Here is a 4,828-nt window from a genome sequence, read left to right as displayed (position 1 = left end):
CGCGAGCCGAGCTCTTCACGTGGGAGCTGGGAAGGGTCTTTTTAGATTTGATTCCATGAGAGTTTTGTATTTGAATCGACTCCGGGGCTCCCCCCCGCCACGGAGGCCCAACAAGGGGACGCATTGCTCGGATTCCAGAGCTGTAGATAGAACTATACTCGGTTTAATTTTATTGCTGTAGTCTTCACCTAAGATCCCACAATCAATAATTCCGGTTCACTTAAGATTCTGCTGTTAAAAAATACCCCCCCCCCCCCAAAAAAAAAAAGCAACAACAGATTTTACTACACAAGAGTCATCACTAAGATAAATTTTCCCCCTCTGGAGTGTAATAAGGGACTAAAAACGTTGCTCTCCATTTCATAATTCTAATGGAGCCTCTAGATTCTACATTTAGACAGCAGTAGCATCTCATTTGCACACACAATGGAAAGCAATATCTTTTAATTAAAATGTATAATATGTATATGCATACACACACACATAATAATTATATACACATAGTCAAACCTGTGTAAGACGGCCACCCATTGTCAAGGAGAAAAGTGGCCGTATAAGACAGGTGGCCGTCTTAGGCAGGACTGATCAAGATGAAGAAAACAAACCATTCCCATCTTAAGTCCAAATCGAAAGTAGCCGCATTGTTTCTTGTTTTTGTTGTTGTTGGTTTGTATTTTGTTTGTTATTTTAATTTCGTTGCTGATTTTGCGCAAGAGTGACAAAAAAACGAAATGTATCAGACGAGAAAGACCGAGTATCATGTTAAAACTAACACATGAGTCGCCACCACTCGGGAGCGACGCTTCTGTCACAAGTTTATGTTGACGTCCATTGTTTCTTTGTTACAGACTGGGTAAACTGTGACCACTCATCTCACTTACGATTTGCGTATGAGTTCTGAGCGGGGCTTATGGGTTATGAGGGATCACATGCTTACCTCACCAGCAGCTAAAAATTGGTACCTATTGGTCAACAGTGGGAGGGGCCTACCCAACACGATCGGTTGGAGGGACCTCCTTACAACAACGACAGGTGATCGAATTATGACGGCTCGTCCACAACGCCAGGGGCCAATGCACAATTTATGACAAAACGGTATGGAGTCACTGAGGTGGCCGTCTAAGACAGGTGTTATTTCTTAGTGTGATAGGGGTTGTGTGTTAAAATATGGTGGCCGCGGCCGCGTTGGACGGGTGCCCGTTTTTCACAGTAAAATTATATAGAAAAAACGCAAGGGGGGAAATGGAAAGTGGCAGTTTGTACAGGTGGCCGTTTTATAGAGGTGGCCGTTTTATAGAGGTGGCCGTCAGGGTAGGTTTGACTGCAATTATTATGTGCGTTTGTATGTATACATATTATACATTTCAATTAAAGATATTGCTTTCCATTGTGTGTGCAAATTAGATGCTACTGTTTTCTAAATGTAGAATCTAGAGGCTCCATTAGAATATGAAATCAATACTCAACAACAATAATGAGGAATATTTTCTATGTTAAAGAAACACCAAACCATATCAGATGAGGGGAGAGGGTAGGGTGGGGTGGATAAGAGTTTGAGTCTTGTTAGATAGAACTATACTCGGTTTAATTTTTATTGTTGTAGTCTTCGCCTAAGATCCCACAATCAATAATTCCGGTTCACTTAAGATTCTGCTGTTAAAAAATAAACCTAAAAAAAAAAAGCAACAACAAATTTTACTACACAAGAGTCATCACAAAGATAAATTTTCCCCCTCTGGAGTGTAATAAGGGACTAAAAACGCTGCTCTCCATATCATACTTTACTGAACAAAAAAAAACCCCAAACCCTTCAAAGGTCATCCACGCCCATGCATGCGATCACACCTCCAAAGATGCTGTTATCTATTTATTTTTTTATATTTGAAGTCATTGTGCGCTCCACTTTGTGAAAACCAGGAAACAAAATTATTGTAATCAATAAGATTATTATTTATAGATCAAGACATACTGTTAGCAATCAGATAAAGCTGGCATCGACCCTCTTTTGTGTTCGCTATTCCTTACACATAAAGTTAGTTATGGCACACGCCTAGAATCATGCAATCATATCTTAAATTCAGTTTAAAAGTATATTTTTATCCTTTTCTTATAATTAAATAATTTAGCATCTTGAAAGATTATCTGTATAATTTGGTATGTTTGATCATTTTATGTTACTCGGACAAGTTTTATTCTTATTGTACATCCTTATTTTATTCTTGATTTTTAAACTAGATTATAACATAAAACTCTTAAAGAATTGAACTGTCCGTATCACATACAGAATTCATCTTTTTTTCTCTCCCTTTCATTATCCATCAGCCCGTCAGTTGATCACAATCTCTCTCTCTCTCTCTCTCTCTCTCTCTCTCTCTCTCTCTCTCTCTCTCTATCTATCTATCTATCTATCTATCTATCTATCTCTCTCTGTTTTATTTAATTTTTCCTATTCTCCTAAGTCCCTTCCCAAGGCCCGCCCCTCCTCTTTCATCCCAGCCCCATCCCCTCTTCCTTGCGTGCATTCCCCCACCCCGCCCACCCCCACAACGTGGCCCAGCCCGATAAGATTCTATAAAAAGAAACGCCACAGTTCGTGATTTAGCCCAGTCGGTGGCCATATTTGATCCCCACCGCGGCGTGCTGCTCGTGGCGCCGCGGCGCTTTTCCCTGTCGTCAACCCGCAGCCACCTCCCGAATCGGCAGCCACCCCCAACCTTTGACACGGGTCAAACTTCCATCTATTTATAGGAAGTTACCGGAATAATATGTATAGGTGAAGTGATGTGCCGTGAAAGTCGCGATATATTATTTATTGAGATTGTTTTGGTCTCTCTTTACTCATCACCACGAGAATTTCTTGAAGTTTTTCCCTGGACTCTGCCTTTACTAACATCTCGAATCTAGATCTAGAGATCTAGATTCTAGATCTAAAGTTGTAATCTAGCGGCAAGTTGCAGATTTCTGTTGTTATCCATTACATTCAAGAGATTAAATAAATTGGACTAGACTCTAGATCTAGTAGTAGACTCTTCTACTTCTACTTCTAAACCTTCGAGGTTACAAAGGCCAAGCCTAGGCTTGTAAGGATTCGTTTTGTTAAAAGTGTTGTTTAACACAAAGTCTATGAAGTTAGCAAACCTAACACATTGTTTTCTAACGAAATGAAGCTTAAATTGACTTTTATATTGTCAATAAGAGATCAAGTTTAATCACCTAATCATTTAAGTAAGGAAGTGGCTATCCTCGCCCAGGGTAAGAATAAAAACCCTACGATTGACCTCTCACCCCGGGTGAGACTTGCCAGCGTTGGCTATTCTCACCCAGTGTGAAACAAGACGTTTTTCCTAATTTCGAAATGCTTTCTATCGGTGTGGATGATCAAATTGACAAAAGCAAAGAAAAAAATGACGTTATAGCACAAAAGTAAGCTAATTTGATCGTCTACAAAGATGCTATGGCTCTTTCACATTTCGAATCGACCGAACTACGCGGGTCGCCATTTTGTTTTGCCCGAAAGTTCTCGCAAGATCTACTCCTCCCCTCTCTCTCTCTCTCTCTCTCTCTCTCTCTCTCTCTCTCTCTCTCTCTCTCTGTCGGCAATTTATTAAATCTGCAACCTGCAATTAGATTACAACTAGATCTAGATTCGAGACTTTAGTAAAGGCAGAGTCCAGGGAAAAACATCAATTAAATTCGTGTGGTGCAGATGAATAAAGAGAGACCAAAACAATCTCTCTTTTGCGACTATCATTGCACATCACTTCGCCTAATACATGTTCCGGTAGATTTAACTACCTATAAATAGATGGAAGTTTGACCCGTGTCAAAGGTTGGGGGTGGCTGGTGATTCGGGAGGTGGCTGCGGGTTGACGAAAGCGAAAAGCGCGGCGCCGCGAAGTCATCATTGCAATGGAATCTGGTTCCCCTCTTCGCTAGGCCTAATTTTTCTGTTTAGAAGTACGTGTATATGGTTGCCAAGTTTTTATTTTCCGGGACCGTCGGTCAAAATCCGTATCTCCGGGACAACAACGGCGATTTTTCAAGAAAATCCGTACAAAATACGGATAGCCTGGGACAGTGGGCAGCTATAATGTGTAACATGTAATAAAATATTTTATCCGGTAACTGTCTAGCATAATCACCGCAATGGACTGTTTTGTTAACATTAGTTTGGGGACAATGTCTCCGATCGCGTTTGTCACAATTTCAAAATCACGACATTATCAGTATCACCCTAAGTTTTGATCAATTATTTGAAAGGTTTGAACTGGATTCGACCACTTTGTCACTTGTGGCATACACATAAACAGGTTGGATGCATTACTGGAGATCTAGTATTTATCATACCTAAAGAGGTAAAACAAAACAAAGTCATAAAGGAACCGCAAAAAAAAATAGTCTATAACACGTGAAGCTACAGCGAGCATGTAGCACATCTCTGTGATTGGCCAAAATATAGATGACGTATTTCAGCCATCTATTTTTGGCGTCTCGAGGGGTTTTTCTCGCCACTTACCCAGATCTCGCCGTGGGCCGTTCGCACTCGCTTTGCCACTCACCGCGCGCGGCAGACTGAACGAGGACGAGAGGTTGGTTTCATCGCCGACTGCTTGGGGTGTGTGTGTGTGTGTGTGTGTGTGTGTGTGTGTGTGTGTGTGTGTGTGTGTGTGTGTGTGTGTGTGTGTGTGTGTGTGTGTGTGTGTGTGTGTACAACTTTGAGGAGAAACTAAATTCATTAAACAAGAAGTCCTGAGATTGTTTATAAAAGATAAAACAAGTTAATACACCAAAAAAAACACAAAAAACAAGAAACAAATTAAGCAAACAA

This window comes from Aplysia californica, unplaced genomic scaffold (genome assembly GCF_000002075.1).
Source record: "Aplysia californica isolate F4 #8 unplaced genomic scaffold, AplCal3.0 scaffold00590, whole genome shotgun sequence".
Classification (NCBI taxonomy): Eukaryota; Metazoa; Mollusca; class Gastropoda; order Aplysiida; family Aplysiidae; genus Aplysia; species Aplysia californica.
The sequence above is the reverse complement of the archived record's forward strand: the minus strand, read 5'-3'. Positions refer to the sequence as shown.